General features: G+C 39.0%; 1 protein-coding gene and 1 pseudogene across 9 annotated transcripts in view; one reads left to right on the top strand and one right to left on the bottom strand.

The window, feature by feature from the left end:
* Positions 1-17,756, bottom strand: part of ITSN1 (intersectin 1) — a 180,539-nt gene that overhangs the window by 155,150 nt on the left and 7,633 nt on the right. The window contains exons 2-4 of one of the 9 annotated variants that reach the window (XM_039857553.1): positions 16,342-16,469; positions 14,423-14,575; positions 13,786-13,920 (exon numbers count right to left, since the gene is read on the bottom strand). The exons of 6 other annotated variants lie outside the window; for them this stretch is intronic. The gene's annotated coding sequence lies outside the window, so the exon portion shown is untranslated. The remainder of the gene's footprint in view (positions 1-13,785; positions 13,921-14,422; positions 14,576-16,341; positions 16,470-17,756) is intronic. 2 more of the 9 variants (XM_039857556.1, XM_039857555.1) reach the window with 2 other exon arrangements.
* On the top strand, positions 15,930-16,048 carry LOC120599134 (uncharacterized; annotated as a pseudogene).

The following is a 17,756-nucleotide window of genomic DNA, read 5'->3' as shown; positions in this document are numbered from 1 at the left end:
TTATCTTTTCACCTTTCCAGTTCCACAGGGCTACCAGTCTTCCTTAGCATGGCCAGGTTCTTTCTAAAACATACTGTGAATAAATCTTACTTTTTCTAAATCTCGCTGACCTGTAACTCTTTGCTGCGTCAGCAGGAAAGAACGGAGAAAAAATGCTAATTGCACTTCTGCGTTGTTACCACCCCGCCCCATCCCCATGCCACTGGGGCAACACGAGAGTTCAAATCGCCCCCAAACGGTAACAAAAGGAAGAATAATAAGTGATCACGATATGACTATAAACACAATGTTCAAAACTATACGGAGAAAAAAGGAAGAAGAAGAAATAATAGTGGGATATACAGTAAACACTGGAGGTGGTCCTGAGTAGCCAGATAAAAGGCAATCTTTTCCTTGATTGTATTTAATGCACATTTTTCGAATTTTCTATAATGAATATATAGGTCATTAAGAAAAACAACTTTTTGTATTGAAAAATGACCACCAAAAAACCATTTTCATTTAATACATAAAGGTGCAATTCATAGGAACCACTCTATAAAATTGTTTCAACTAAGCTGCAAAATGCACTAAAGATAATGAAAAGAACTGCTTACTTCCTATTGCCAGAAGTTTTGTCTGTTATTCCAACAAACATTTATTAAGCAGCTATCATGTACTAGATCCACTGTCTGCATCCCCCAAACGGTAATAAAGATATAACTACTAGTAAATCCTCATTATCAAGGTGCTTAATTAAGAGCATAGCTGTAAATCTTCCTGCCTCCCCACCTCCAACTTTAAATACCCCTCAAAAAACCAAAGAATTCTTTCTGTAATGTCACTATATCCAAAAATACACTGCAACAGAGTGTATTATTGTGAAAATATTTGCTGCCTTTCCCTTACCAGATCCTTTCCTACCTGCCCATCCCTGCAGGAGATTATACTTATTACCCTTTGAGGCCATGCTTGACTGGGTGACTTGCTTTGGCCCATGAAGTATGAACAGCAACAGCATATGCCACTTCTGAGCAGAAGTGTTACGAGCCACAAAACAATATTTAAAGCAGCAACCTGGTACACATCAGAATACCAATGCAGTGAGGAGTTAAAAAGGGAAGCAGAGAACTCATAAACTAGAGTATTTACAATTTAATGGAGAATAAAAGGACACAAATACTATGCATATACATATAGATCAAGGGGAATATATGTTTATATGTATGAATAACATACCTGGAACATAAATATTTACATGATAAAGCTGTACAAATGCTTTGGCTTGGGATTCAGGAAGCATTCTTCAAAAAGGGTAAATATAAGATAATATTATCTCATGATCTCCCTAACTATAGGATAAAAACAATCTATGGTATGCAATTCAGCAGTAGAGAAAGAAGTACCCTTGGAGAAGAAATATTTAAAATCATTATGTTGTACTCAGGCTTGCTGCTTAGGTTAAAAAGTCAGGAACCATATCACCAATATATTTATAAACTAGAAAGAACACCGACAGAAATGTGAAATTAAAATCTTTTCCTCTTCATATACCCTTAGATAGTCTTCTAAGCAAATTCTTCTAAGGAAATTATCTTTAGACTTTTGTTAACCAAGAAAACTTTCTGTAAGCAAAATCTTACACCGAAGCTCAAGATATGAAAGCTGAAATGCTCCAATTAAAGTGTGCGTGGGTACATAGGGCCACGGGGTGGGAGCAGTTTCAGGAATGGTTACCTACCATCCATCAGTATCAGTACCACCACGAGCCAAGTACTGGACAAGGTGCAGGGAATTCAGAAGGGAACAAAACAGTCTCTGCACTCAGAGCTTATATTCTAGAATGGGAGAAAAACAAGTAAATACAATCAACTCACAGAGAACCTTCCAAAGGGAATAAGGTAGGGTAATAAGGTAGGCGATGACTAGAGGTGGTATTTGGGGTTTCTTTGTGAAACCCCTCAGGAGTCAAGGAAAGCCTCTCTAAGAATACTTTCAGTGTAGTTTCAAGAATGTTCTAGAGAAAGTTCAGCCAGCGCAAAGACCCAAAGAAAGAAAACAATCTGATCAAGGAATAGAGAGAGACCACTGAGCTGCTGCAAAGTCAACAAGGGCTAGCGTAGAATGAGAGGAAACTGGAAAGGCAACAGAGGCCAGAGCACAAGGATCTCTTCAAGTGAGGCCTGGCTTTTATTTTAAATGTAATGGGAAGTCTTTGAAATGTTTTAAGCAAGGGAATAACATGATCTGATTTGTAGAAGCTACTGTGTGGAACAGATGCCAGGCAGGCAGAGTGGGATCAAGAAAAACAAGGAGATCATGGCAGACATTGATGTGAGAGACCGTGGTGGCCCACACTGACATTTTAACAGTGGAAATGATGAGGAGTCAGACTCGAGATATATCTTGGACAGAAAGCCTACAGAACTCAGCGATGGAGTAAACATCAGGTAGGTGGAAAAGAGAGGAATAAAGGCTAGCTATGAAGTTTCTGGCCTGTGCAAGTGGGTGGATAATGGCAGCGTTTACTAAGATGGAAAAGTCTGGGGTGTGTAGATGAAAGTGGGAATAACTCAGTCTTGAACAGCTTATTATTAGGTGTCCGAGATGATCCGTCTTGTAGGTGCCTGGCTGACCATCTAAGTCTATAGTTCCAAGTATATTGGAAATACCAATATACTCGCTCAGCCCTCCCTTCTTTCCCACCTCTATTCTCATGGCAAACCCTTTAAGGCTTCTCAGAATTCCTAGTGCCCTCAGAGCGGTGTGAAAACTTAACATTTACCTCTAGCTTGCTACCGAAATTTGCCTAATGTTTGCACAGTGTGACCAAATAATTAAATTCTAAGAAAATGTATATCGCATTTGCTCACACTTATACCAAAATAAATTACAGATGATTTAAAGATTCTAGTGAATAAATGAAAGAAAATACGGTTAATACTTATAATATCTTGGAGGGAGGACTTTTTCATTGGACACCATGGACAAAAAAATACCTTAAATATGGAAAATAATAACAGGTGAGGAAAAAGAGAGGCCTTAATTCTATAAAAGAAAACACAAGTAAGTTTTAAAGCAAATAAAAAATTGGGACTAAATATCTGAAGCATATGACATAAGGAATTCATATCCCTAAGTATAAGGAGCTCACATAAATTAAGGAAAAAGATGAACTTCAAAAGAAAATGTGACAAGGACAAGAGCAAAAATTCAAAAGAGAAGAAATATAACTGAACAATTAACACATGAAAAGAAATGCTAAGCTTAATAGCAAAAGAACTGAATTAAAACAAGGAGATACTATTTTTCACCTATCAAGGTAGAGAATATTAAAATGGCAATGAGTATAGACTTGGAGCCTGAGCAGTAATGAGTTTCTGGAGACGATCTGGCAAAATATATCAATAGCCTTAGATTCTACATGCTCTTTGACCTACCAAGTCTACTTCAGGGACTTCACCCTCAGAGTCAGGGGACTGGGGTTGTTTGAAAAGACTCAGGTAACAAATTAGGTTTTTCAGGTTAGGATACTCTGTACCTAAAAAAAGGTGCTTCAGAATTACATCTAATGATATGAAAAGATATTACATTAAAAAAATAGGTTATAAAATCATAGGGTCAGGATAATACATATCAATAGGTATATTCATATACAGAGATAATAAAGGGCAAGAAGTTAACAGCAGTTGTGTCTGGAGAGACTGAGTGTTCTTTATGATTTTCTTTCATTATATTGAGCATCACACAATATTTAAGGGATTATGCCTGTTGTCCTTCTCTTCATGTCCCCAAACCAGTTCTTCTTTATAAATCTATTATCTTCAGGAAGGACAAAGGGATTCTCCTGAAACACACTGGGCTCCAAATCTCCCTCTGTGTTATTTCCTTTAGTTGACTTGACACTTGAGCCTAGGTGGTTCTCAGTCTGGTCCCAGACCTGCAGCACCAGTATAAACAGGGAGCTTGTTAGAAATTCAAAATGTTGGGCCCGACCCCGACCTAAGGAATAAGAAGGAGGCAGGCCATTCAAATAATTTCTTCTATCACAACCCTCCAGGTAATTCAGATGCCTGCTAGAGTTTGAGGAACGTTTCAGCCTATGTGCTTTAGGCCTTCAGAATCCAGAAACTCTCCTAAAAACAGCCAAATCATTTTTCAAATTATATTTTTCAAAACTCCAGTTGTAATATAATTAAATCATTTGAGGGGACTGAGCTGCTAAATTTTGAAATCTTAACAGATGAAAAATTGTGAAAGAAAAAAAAAGGGGGGGATCAACAAGAAAACCACACCCGTACAGATGTCTTAAAGGTACCAGTGAGTACTACAGACATCACTTCAAGCCTTCCAGTCTTCGAGGTAAACAGAACTGGCTTCCTTCCTCAAGGAACACACTAAATGCAGACTCAATTACACACATCAAAGGCCAGGCTGCACAAGCAATCAATCAGATCCTGAGTAATAATATTCAAGCCATATCTAGACATAAGTGCAACACTCAGGTGTGCTAAAACTTTAGAAACATCTTTATCTTCAACTAATAAATGATCCCATTTGGGACAATATTTATTGAGGTTTGATGTGGTAATTAATCTAGTTGTTTACCTGTGATAAAGATATAGAAAAATGAAATGAGGAGAGAAAAATGAAATGAGGTTTATTCACAATTCAATGAAATAAATTTTTTGGAGTAATTGAGTAGAGAGAGGAAACTTTGGGAACCAAGCCAGATCAATTGAGCTTGATCAGAAGTGGGAGTAAGGGAGAGGAAGGAATCCAAGAAAAGGCATAAAGAAGCCTTTGACCTAGGCAGCTGAGTAAATAAAAAGCCATTCAGATTTTAATATCATAAATGTTATTTTATGTAATAAAAAAGTTTTTAAGTATAAAATAAATCCATAAATATACAAAAGCTTAAATGAAAATATTGGCACCAAAGACCCTTTTTCATGGCAGATGTAATAACAGATAAAAATACCTTCTCTCCCTGCTTTTGATATATGGAAACAAACCAGAATGTTTGGACAATATTAACGAACACGGCTGGACTCCATGCAGTGGCCATCGACGGTAGAAAAGAAGCCTCAAGTGGGAGCATCCTCTTCCTGCCCCACCCTTCCACAAGGCCCCCTCCAGCCAGCACCTTTAGGGTCCCATACAAGACTTATTTTAAGGATTTGGCTTCAAAGTCTTTTAAATCAGAGGTGCTCAAAGAAGCAGGAAGGAGGGACCATCGAGTGCCCTGTCACACGTTTCTGCTGGAACATCTGGGCAGGCTCTGCACTCTCTCTGCTCCACTGGGAGGGTCTGGGCCTGCCACCCGCAGTTCAGGACAGAGTAACGGATATGGCCACAGAGCAAAGAAAATCCCTGAGGTACAAGTGGAAAAGTATTACAACGGAGCCTCTGCTTCACACCAACTGCCTGGAACATCCCGGGACCCGTTTCTGCTTTCCATTTCACGTCAGTGTGGACCTTGGTCCTAGAAACGGATCTGTGGCAGTAAGGAGGAAGAGAAAAATGGGAGGAGGTAGGAGGGCACATCATTTAACCCCAATGCAGATCTCTTGGCAACATCCCCCACTTCCAGAACTTGGCTACAGAGCTGGCTTATTCCTCCTGGCAGAGCACCTGCCCTCACCTCAGTGATGACAAGTCTGGAGGAGCCCACACCAAGAGGAAGTGATTTTCTTAGAGAGGCTGATGACTTTTAATTTGATTATTTGAACCCAAAGATCCCATCACCACCAATATTTGTACTGAAAAGAATACCATGGCTCCAAATCTAATAACTCCTGAGTAATAAAGATATAAAATGACCCCCCTCCCAAATTATTTGGCTTATAATTTTTTCCCTTTTATTTTCAAAAACACATTATACAGGCACTTCATACTTTTTACTATGAGCACATTACATTTTCACTAAGACATTGGTTCTCTAACATTCTGGCCTTAGGATTCTTACACTCTTAAAAATTATTGAGGATCCCGAAGAGCTTACCTTAGAAAATTCTAAAAAACAGACAAATACAAGCATACGAACCATTAGCCATCAAAGGGATGTCGTCAAACATCATATAGCCACTGGAAAACTACACTGTACACTTATGGAAAAAGAGTTAAAAAGGGAAATAATTATCTTAACTATCATTATGAAAATAATCTGAACTTGCAGACTGTTGAGAGGGTCTCAATGACCCCCAGGGACTCCTGGCTACACTTTGAGAACATTTGCACTAAGGAAAGAACAGGTATCAAAATTCTTGCACCTTTCATTTTCTACCTTTTCTAGACCTACAAGAGAATAACTGTGATACGTTTCATTGAACTATATATGAACTGAAATGATCATATCCAAAAATTACAAAAAAATAATTTAAAAAAAATTTTTGACAAAATTGTTACTAAAATAAACTAAAGAAATGTCATGTCTAATTTTTTTCTTTAACCATTTTAGAGTTTACAATTCAGTGGCATATAATACATTCATGATGTTGTATAACTATCACCAATACCTAGTTCTACAACATTTTCATCATCCCAAAAAGAAACCCCATACCCTGCCTCCAGCAACTACTAACTTGCTTTCTGACTCTATAGATTTGCCTATTCTGGGTATTTCGTATAAACAGGATCATATAAGTAAGTGGCCTTTCGTGTCTAGCTTCTGTCATTTATAATGTTTTCAAGGTTAATCCATAATACATGAATATGTATTATTCATCCCTTTTAACGGCTGAATAATATTCCATTATAAGATTATACGATGTTTTCTTTGTCCATTGATATACAAAAGTTTCCACCTTTTGGCTATAGTGAATAGCGCCACTATGAACATTTGTTCACAAGTTTTCGATCCTTTTGAGTTTGTATCTAAGAATGGAATTGCTAGGCCATATGATGAGTCTGTACTTAGCTTACTGTGGACCTGCAAAACTGTTTCCGCAGCAGCGGCACCACTTTACATTCCCACCAGCAGTGTATAAGGATCCCATTATTTCCACATCTTGCTAACTTGTTATTTTCTAGTTTTCTTTTTCTTATAATAGCCATCCTAATGCGTGTGAAGCAGCATCTCATACTTTTGATTTCCATTTCCCTAATGACAATACATTGAACATCTTTTTACGTGCTTGTTGGGCATCTGTATATCTTCTTTGGAAAAATGACTATTCGTGTCTTTTGCTCATTTTTAATTGGGTTCTTTATTTTTGTTACTGGATTGTAAGAGTTCTGAGAGCTAATTATTTTTTATAAGTAGGTGAAAGCACTTTAAACCTCGCATGCATCTGGTCCTCCCCTCTCTACCACGCTTAAGACAACTGCCAACCTTCTAGATGAAAAGAGTAACTGAGAAGAGAGATCATAGAATCAATCAACAACAAGACTATATAATGCCTTCATTTTTGTCTTAAATTATAATCCAGGATTGGACCATAGATGATGATAAAATAATAATAACAATATAATCATTCCTTGTAAAATGCTTACCATTTAGTGAGGCACTATGCTAGGTGCTTCTGCATCCTCACAGCAACACCATAAGGCAAGAACTGTGATCCACCACCCCATTTTATAGATGAGGAAACAGAGGTAAAGAAAAGTTAAATAGCTGGTTTATGGTTATGTAATCAGTAGCCGAGCAGTTTGGCTCCAGAATTTGTGCTTTTAATCCCTTTACTATACTGCCTCTCAACCACGAAATAATAATAAACTTCGCTCAGTTGCTTAACTGAGAACTTTTTAAAAAATGCTAGTAGCTACATTTTGTTATGTCACTTTCAAGTTCTAACCTCTACTGTCTGCACAAATGTTTCATGCAATTCTTGAAGCTAGACTGCCTCTCTAATCAGGTTTAGGAATGTCACAAAGATGTAAGCCCAAAACCAGAGGGGTGAGTGTCATGTTAGCACTCTGATTTAGATCTTTTCTAACATTCTTAATCTGACCAAAGACTGTTCAGGATATTCTGACTCAGCAGTCTATTTCCAAGAGCGTCTAGACTGCATATTGACTGCAATTCTAAGAGGTTACAGTTACCAGCAAAGCCAGGGCCTAAAAGCCCATCTAACTCAAACCCATAATTTACAGTATAATTATATATTGGTAAATGGCTTTGTAAACTGAATCTCAAACTTGAGAAGAAATCTAAAAGGTAATGTATTCCATGATAAAACCAATATGAACACAATGCTAGAGTTTATAGATTTTATTTTCTGAGCAATAATTACAGGGATAACTGCCTGATGTATCTAGCATTGCTGCAACTGTGTAGAGTAAATGGATCTCAGAATTTTGAAGAGCTTACAAACGAGTTCTGCTCCTTCTAGAATTAAAAGGTTGATTAAAGCCCTGCAATGTGCCTACCTGATTAACAGTCATTTATACCAAGTATCATTTTATAATGTTATAATATCCCTATTTACTTTTGTGATAACAGAAGAATTTTTTAAGTTCAGCTACCCAATATGCCATTTGTAATGCTTTCATTACTACAAATGGCAGCAAATGTGAGGTTTTCTCATCTGTAACAGAATGGTATTTACCATCTATCTCACAGAATTGTGGAGAACAAATTTTAGATGGGCTATGTGAATGCCTCCTGTAAAATACCTGAGCCATGACAGGTATTCAATAAACATTCATGTGTAAGTAAGGAGTGATGGGTGTGGGTCAGATAATACCAGAAGTCATTCTAAAGCATACTTTACATAAGCTAAGCACAACTCTGATTATTTACCTAAAGGTCATTTATCTGATGAACTCACCTACATATAATCCAGAATCTAGAAAATACCAAGAGAGCTTCCTGACTAGGAAAATAGGTATCATTCACATAGTTATTAAAGGAAATCGGTTTATTCTTTGGGCTAGACCTAACTATAATACCATTTCTGATAGAGCAGAAGGCTCCAAAAACTACTCCACCATCTATTTGTTCAGATGTTTAATTTAATTAGGGCTAAGAAGGTTCAACATTCAAAACATTAGCATGAACAAGCTGAAGTCACAAGAGGGATGTAAAGTGCTTTCCTCTTAGAACAGAATTATGAACATAAGAATTATAAATCAGAGGGATCTAAGAAATAGAGAGAAAGAGGTAGAGTCAAAAGTTTGGGAGGTGAATGGGAATCAAAGAGAAAGTGACTAATAGCCTGGGCAGGAACTTTCACCTCAGTGAGGTCAGTCTGACCTAGAAGGATAAGCCAGTGACAGATTGGGGGAGGCACAAAATAGAGAGCAAAGGAGCATGCCACGTTAAGGGAAATGAAATGTGAAGGTTAAGTGCATATGACAAAAGGACAACATTTGGGGGTGCAGGTGACCAGAGTCAAGAGAGGTGAGGTATAGATGGAAGAGAAGAGGACGAAACCAGAAAGGTCTACAGGGATGGAGCACAAAGCAATCTTCAGACCGTGCGCAAAGGTTTAGATTTTGATCCTACAAAGTGACAATTCTTAGTGTGGTCCGTGGACACCCAGAGTTCCCGAGACCCCTTCAGGGGTTCTGCAAGGTCAAAATTATTATTCTAGTAGTACTCAGACATTATTTTCCCTTCTCACTGTATATTCACCCTGATACAAAAACAAGGGTGGGTAAGACTGCTGCCACCTTAGCAGTGGCACCAAACTGTACTAGTGGTCATTGTATTCTTCACTGCCATGCACTCAACTTAAAAAAAAAAAAAAAAAAACACTTTAAAATTTAAAAAAAATGTTTCACTTCAGGATATCCTTGATGAGTCATCAAAAATTATTACTTTATTAAGTCTCAGCACTTGAGTATATGTGTTTAATATTTGTGTGACTAAAAGGGAAGTGGTCATAAAGCACTCCTATGGCATACCAACTATGACTAATGTCTCAAGAAAAAATATCTGTACAAATGAGTTACAAGCTGAACTAGCCACTGTTTACATGGAACACAATTTTTATTCAGCAGAACAACATCAGATAAACTATGGTTATTTAGACTTGAGGGTTTGACAGTTTCTCATAAATGAAGTGAGCCTGTTGCTTCGAGAAAAACAATTGACAGTACGATAGTATTTGCTGCTAATGATAAAATTTGAGCCTTTGGGTGAAATTTAGAAATTTGGAAAACATGCATCTGCCATTTTGAGCATTTAGAGAATTTCCTAATTTTCTAATGCTTAACATTTAGAGAATTTTCTAATAAGATAGGTGGTGATAGTAACAAATAGGATTTTGTAATACTATTTAATGAAACATATCAACATTTGGAAGATCTACAAAATCAATGAACCAATATTTTCCAGATGATCAAAACATGATCTTAAAAAAACACACACACATGGAGTCAAATATCCATTCAAATTGCAAGATGGATCAATAGATTTTATTGTAATGGAGTATGAAAAGTTCGTTAACGTGATTTCGGATTCTACACTGCAACTAAACCTTAAGAAATTACAAGAGTCCAATTTTGGTATAGTATCAAATAACCACAATTTTCTGAAAATGCCATTAAAAGACTCCTGCTTTTTCCAACTACATATCTGTGTAAGGCCAGATTTTCTTCAACTACTTCAACCAAAGCAACATTTCACAACAGACTGACTGCAGGAAGGGCTATGAGAATCCAGCTGTCTTCTATTAAGCCAGACATTAAAGTGATTTGCAAAACTGTAAAATGATGCCACTCTTCTCACTAAATTTTTGTTTTCTAAAATAGCTTTCATAAAAATTTGTTATTTATGTAAGCATGTATAGGTTTATTACAGATAGTGTCAATAAATAAATATTTTGTAAATTTCTCAGTTTTAATTTCTAATCTGGCCAATAGATTTTTTTAAAATGAACATTAAAAAAAAGCTCCTTGAGGTCCTCAGTAACTTTTAAGAGTATACAAGGGCCCTGATACCAAAGTTTGAAACCCTCGGCCATAGGAGACGAAACCATAGGGAAAGAGTTTACTGTGTGGCAGAATCTGAACAAATGCACAACTCTAACAACAATGGGTAGGTAAAGCCAAATGGATTAAGGAAGCCAGACCAGCCAGGAAGCAGCAGCCAGTAAAAGCACATTAGTAAATGCAAAATGATGAAGGCTGAACTAAGGATGGGGAGACAAAGGGATGAATTCAAAAGGCATTTCAGAGGCAGAATTGATAGAATCTAGCAACCAACTTCAGAATGAGAAAGTCCAGGTTTGCATGCCTAAACTGTAATTGCCTGTCCACCTATCTGGCTTATGGACAAGTAGTGAGTCTCTTTCATACAGTCATGAGCTGCTTAACGACAGAGATGCGTTCTGAGAAATTTGTCGTTGTGTCAACATCACAGAGCACACTTACACAAACCTTGATGGTAAAGCCTACTACACACCTAGGTTAGATAGTATAGCCTAGTGCTCCTATGCTACGTCTGTATAGCACGTCACTGTACAAAACAACGCAAGATTAAATCAAGCAGGAGAGAAAATGATGCAATCAAGAGACACAGTAAACACCAGATGTATGAGACTGCTGCATACTGTTTTACAGCAAACTTTTCTTTTAATAAGTAAAAGCGGTAGACTCTAAAATAATAATTAAAAGTACAGTAAATACATAAACCAGCAACATAGTTGTTTATTATCATTATCAAGTACTATGTACTGTATATAACTGTATGTGCTATACTTGTGTTCAACTGGCAACACAGGTCTGTTTATACCAGCATCACTACTAACACACAGGTAATGCACTGTAGTATGATATCACTAGGCGACAGGAATTTTTCAGCTCCATTATAATCTTATGAGACCACTGTCGTACATGAGGTCCATCACTGACCAAAACGTCATCATGTGACGCAGGACTGTATGTAGATATCTAGATACTCTATCGTCAGAAAATGTGTTCTAAACATAGTTCTAATATCAACTGGGTGTCCTACAATTCAATTCAATTCTGACACTAAATAGTGGAGTTCATGCAGCTCCTAAAAGTTAAGGGCTCAGTCGCACTTCAGACATCCGCCACAGGTCTTGAGTAGCCCCAAGCTACCAGCACTGGTGCCAGGCAGACTACAAATTCTAGGGGTCCCACGACCGCCCCCACCCAGGTTCAATAATTCATCGGAACAACTCACAGAACTCAGGAAGGCGCGATACTAGTGATTATGGTTTTATTATAAAGGATACAACTCAGGAACAACCAAATGAAAGAGACTCGTAGGGAAAAGTACAGAAGAGGGAAGTGCAGAGCTTCCCAGCCCTCGCCTCCCCCATGGATACGTGCCAGCCTTCCCACAGATCAAGTGTCCACCAAACCAGAAGCTCTCCGAACCTCATTATTCTAGGATTTCTCTATGGAGCATCATCATGAAGCATGTTTGATTAAATCACTGACTCTGAACTCAATTTCCATTCCCTCTGTCTTCCCAGAAGGTGAGAGGAGGGGCTAGAAACCACTACATTAGCATCAACTCAGGTTAGGTCTAATTGGGCTCATTTTGAATAACAAGAGGCACTCCTACCACTTAGGAAATTCCAGAGGATTTAGAAGTTCGTTCGGTGTCAGGAACCAGTTTCTAACACAGTAATATATAGTAGGTACTCAATAAATAATTGTTGAAAAACAATGAACAAAAGGGTAGATAACACTGTCATTCATGAAAATGAGAAATACGGGCAGAGAAATTAATCAGAAGGTAGTGGGTGGGCTATGTTTTAGACATGCTGAATCTGAAGTGTCCAAGAAATACAGAAGGTAGTTGGATAAAAGGTTAAAACTAGAAAGGACAAAGCTCCAGGTATGAAAAGATAACAGGATTTATTCAAGGTAGAAACTCTAAGAGTAGAGATAACCGTCCTGGAAGACAGTGTAAGGTCAAAAGAGGGGAGGAATAACCAGCTCCAGGGACAGCAACATTTAAGGATAAGGATTCCTCAATGGGGACTGAGCAGTGCCAGATGTAAGAGCAGAGAAAACACAGAGTATAAAGCAGAGAAAGCCAACTTCGAAGAGTGTTTCTAAAGAAAGAATGTGTAGAACGTCATGGAAAGGTCAAGAAACAAATGGATGGAAAATTGTGCAAGAATCAACAATGGCGAGGCAAAGGCAGAACCAAACTGCCACAGGTGACAGGAACAAAGTGAAGACATCCAACATAGAGTAAGTAAGTACTCTTCCAAGAAATACCGCTGTGGGAGGAAGACGTGAGATGCCAACAATTGGAGCACAGCTTGTCAAGTGAGACGACCTGAGCAGACGTGAAGGAAGGAGCAGAGGACAGGAGAACACGGAAGCCACAGGAGACAGAGAATGAGCAGAATTCAGGCCAGGGCTTTTAGATGGACACCAAACCTTTTTACACGCCTACAAGGCCCCGCGGGGTCTGGACTTAATTCCCTCTCCAATCTCCTCGTGGCTGCCTCGGTGGCCTTCTTCTCAAATATACCATGCTCCTTCATGGCACAGGCCCTGCTAGCATGCCGGCCCCTCAGCCTGGAAAACTACTACCTTCCCTCCCTGAGTAACTCCTACCCATACTTCAGACCCCAAGAAAATGTCATATCGCCCTTGGACTCTAGATTAGGTCTTCTTGAATGCTTTCTTCATTACAGCAGCTGAATCATGGGGGTGAGGGATAATGTATGCCTGTCCAATAGAACACTGAGTGAGGACAGGGACCTGTCCATACTGCCCTCCTTGTTCCTATCACAGCACCTGGCACACAGCAGTCAAGCACGATGTAGCTGTGGCACTGCTAAAGGAACCGAGTACAAGAGAATGGCTCGAAGTCGCAGAGGAAACAGAAAAGGACAGCATCTAGAACCAGGGGAAGGAGACACCTACCTCTTCCTTCTCCCTTTTATCTGAAGCAGCACAGAGCGAGTGTGAAGAGACAGCTTTATAAGAGCTACCTGGGCAGTGGGCAGCAGGTCCAATCAGGAGGCAGAATCCCTCCAGGAAGTGAAGGTTCAGATGCCTCTGCTTGAGGAAAGGGGTAAATTTGGTTCAGTGTCTGTGAGGAATAGAGAGAAAGCTAAGGAGGAATTCTTAATAGAACACAGCTACATAGGTAAGGACGAGAGTCCACGATGGCATGGTTTTCTTCGGCCGACTCTTAGCAGCACAAATACAGGAAACGACAGACAGTTAAGTTAGTCTAGAAAAGGAGGTCTGCAGGGGAGAAATGACAGAAGGACAACAGAGCAAGGAAATAACTGAAATTATCTACTCTGAGGTCCCAGCTGCATATGGAAGGAAATGAAACTAAGAGGAAACTGATAATCTGAGGTAAAAGGAAGAAGGTTCAGGAACTAGAGTTTCTGGGTGGAATTGTTATAATCGGAACATGTGAAATAAATTACAAATACTAATTCAAAAAATTAGTGCAACATATTTTTCATACCATAAGCTCTCACTACCCACTGTTTTAAGTCTCTATTAGAACCCCTTCCCCCAAAAGAAATCAAAAATAGGCCCATACCCTTCTGGAAAAGGTCAAGTTGCTGTCTTTTTTAGAGTCCAATTTAAAAAAGCAGATGGCTGAAGAAAGGATGTCCCTTTTCAGCTCCAACTTTTCTATAGTATATGCATGTTCTTCCAGCAGTTCCAGATGAACCTTAAGTTAAACCTCCAGCTATGAGCCAAGAGAGAATGCTGACAGTTAGGCACAGAAAAAACCATAATTACAGTAGTCAAACTGGTGAAAATAATGTCCTCAGTTCTAAACGACAGGTGATCTAACCAGACTATAGATGAGTCTCCCAAACTTCATTCTATCTAGAGAAATCACAGAATAGTATATTTTATTTTAACATGAATGAGAAAACACAAATTCTATGAGTAGCATACAGAGTATTTAAATTTAAAAAGCAAACTTTATTGAGCAGAGAGTTCATACATACTTTTGGTTGCTTTGATGTCTCTGTACTTTTTTATTAAAGGTTATCATTAAATTAAAAATAAGAGGTCACCATAGGCCCCTTTCCATATGATCACTGTATATGGTGAGTGTGTGGGACATGTTCTCCCCACCCAGCATTCTTCTGTTAATTCCAGGAGTTTAAGTACTGACCTCACAAACTGGTATGAAAGGTAGACCCAAAGGGCCAGGACAGCCAATAAGAGTTCTGCATTCCCCTGGCCATAGTGATTGGTTCAAGCATGTGATTAAGCCAGCCAATCAGAGCCCTGGGACTCAACAAGTATGTGAGTCAATATGGTTCCCATTTTTTCTTAAGACACTGTGCTTCTTCCACTTGCAATGAAAAAGTTCAGACAAATACAACTATGAATAAAGAAAATTACAGCACTGAACTTTGTCCTTCTCTATACTACAATCCTTTCTTTCCCTTCCTATCACTTTTTCCCTCTCCTCAACTAATTCCTTAAGGTAGTGGACTGCTTAAACTTAGCACTGAGTTTTTATGACGTTGCCAGAGGACAGAAAGCTAATCCAAGAATAAGCCTAGTCCCAGGTAAATTACTCTATAATTCAATTTCTTGCTAGTCAGAAACTAAGAGTCTACGTTCTGTGATTGGGACAGAACACACTTCAACAGACCTCAAACTCACCCCCGACATGGACGCACACGATACTGTACACTGGGAATGTCTCTAGTATTTTTTGCACGAGGTCAAATGTTGTACATATGTGAAGGGAAATAACACCACTGAAATACTAGGACGTTTGGGAAGTAAATTCAAAATCTCTTCCTTCCTATTTTCTCTCAGCTAGAGATCTGAACTGGTTTAAGAGAGGTCAGAGGCTGAGTTCACATTTGCAAAATGGCCTTTCCAATAAAATTGTGATTACCTGAATTAGATTAAATGTGTGTTCCACTGCGTGTCTTGTTATCCTTAATTTGTGATGATATGGAGAAAATAATAATAAATTCAAACTTCCTTAGACAATTGTCAAGAAATATGAGACGTGGTAGTGTTACAAAAATATAGTACTGAGAATGGGAACACTCAGATCCTAGTGACAAGTCTACAGCCATGCCACCCAGAACATGCCCAAGCTCATCTGATCTGGAAAGCTAAGCAGGGTCGGGCCTGGTTAGTACTTGGATGGGAGACCACCTAGGAAGACTAGGTGGTGTAGGAGGAAAAAAAAAAAAAATAGATCCTAGTAACAGAAACCAACCTCAGTTGGCTCAAACTAAAAGGGGAAAGATGGGGTAATGTTGAGAATGTGGGAGTGTTTCATAAAACTCAGGTACAGGAATGCAGCCAGCCCAAGAACGGACTGAAGAGAAGGTTTAAAGCAATCAGAGACTCAGGTGTGTTCTCTCTGCTCGTTTCTAGATACCCACTTTCTTCATTCCATCTATAAACAACCTTTCTCTGTCCCCAGACACAACAGCAGAACATAACTGCCTGTAACTCCCATGTTGTTACCTTATGGCCTGTGAGCACATCAAGCTCAAATCCCTCTTTCTTGGGCCCATTTCAAATTTCCAGGAGACAGACACTGACTGGGCTTGCCTGGGTCAAGTCCCCAAAGCAGGTTCAATCCTCTGTGTCTTCTGTGGGGAGGAAGAAGTCAGAGGGAGTGAATGCTCAGGTTAAAGGACAGAGCAGGGATTCAAAATGGGTGAGACAGACATTCCAAAAGTCCCCACTGCATAGTCTCAGCTTTGTATCTTGGTTTTCTTGTCATCGACATAAGAAACTGGTCACCGAAGTCCACTTTAGACTTTTGCTAAGAGTCCAGAGTTTAACAGAACTTAAGAGAATTAAATTGAATTTCAGGGATGAGAGGGTAACTAGCATTCACCACTACTTTGGGAATTCATGTAGATAAAGACATACGACATATATTCTAGAAATAAAAATTGCCTTTTACAAATATACGATGGTCTACAGGAAAACCCCAAGAGGAATTAACAATCCCTAGGTCTTAGAGGGCTGAGACTCTATTGCGATTCAAGGCCAGACACCTATAGCAAAGCCAGGCATGAAGCCTATGCTAAGCGTTCACTTATCCCCTGACCAAAATCAGAATTTCCCAGCCACAGAGCCTTAAAATGGGCTACAGGGGTGCTTGAGGCTCTACTGCTCTCAGCTTTGGAGGATGATGCCTGCCTTTGGTACTAATTACCAGGACTACCGTGGTGCTAATATTATATGATATTAAAAACACTGAGAAGCATTGAATAAATGACCAAAATGCTACTACAACTAACAGTTCTAGCAAAGTGGCTGGTTACCAAGTAAATCTCTGTAATGCCAATAACCATTTACTAGATGTTCAAACTCATTGGTAGTACCAAAACATGTAAGATAAAACTGGCCAAGATTTTTTTACAATGGTTTTACCCAGAGCTGGTAAGGGGAGAGGAAATGGGTACACACTGCCAGGGGTACACACGGGAGGGCAGCATGCTATTAAGACTTGGAAATTTACTCCAATATATTAAGTGAAAAAAAAAATTGTATGTACCTGGTTATAAACTGGCAAGGCAACAAAGATTGAATTCAGCCCTCAGGTGTGCTTTGTTTGAACCCTAATGTTAATAAAAATTGTGACCCACATAAAAATCAGATTTCCTATTAAATCCATATTTCTAGATTTCTGGCTTCTCTTGAAGTACCAGAAAGTGTAGTAATACCAGGATGCCTCCTCCCAGGGCCACAAGTGTCTGCACTGACTGGCCCCAGCTGCCCCATCCATCCATGGGACCATCTTCGGTGTCAAGAGTCCCTAACATGCCTTCGTGTCTCTAGACTGGGCAGCTGCACACACCTAACCTGCTGCATAATTTGAGCAAGTTGACCCCCTCACAGGTGTACACAGTCATTGTCGCTGGACA

This window comes from Pteropus medius, unplaced genomic scaffold (assembly GCF_902729225.1).
Source record: "Pteropus medius unplaced genomic scaffold, Ma_sr-lr_union100, whole genome shotgun sequence".
NCBI lineage: Eukaryota > Metazoa > Chordata > Mammalia > Chiroptera > Pteropodidae > Pteropus > Pteropus medius.
This window is presented reverse-complemented; position numbering and strand designations above follow the sequence as displayed.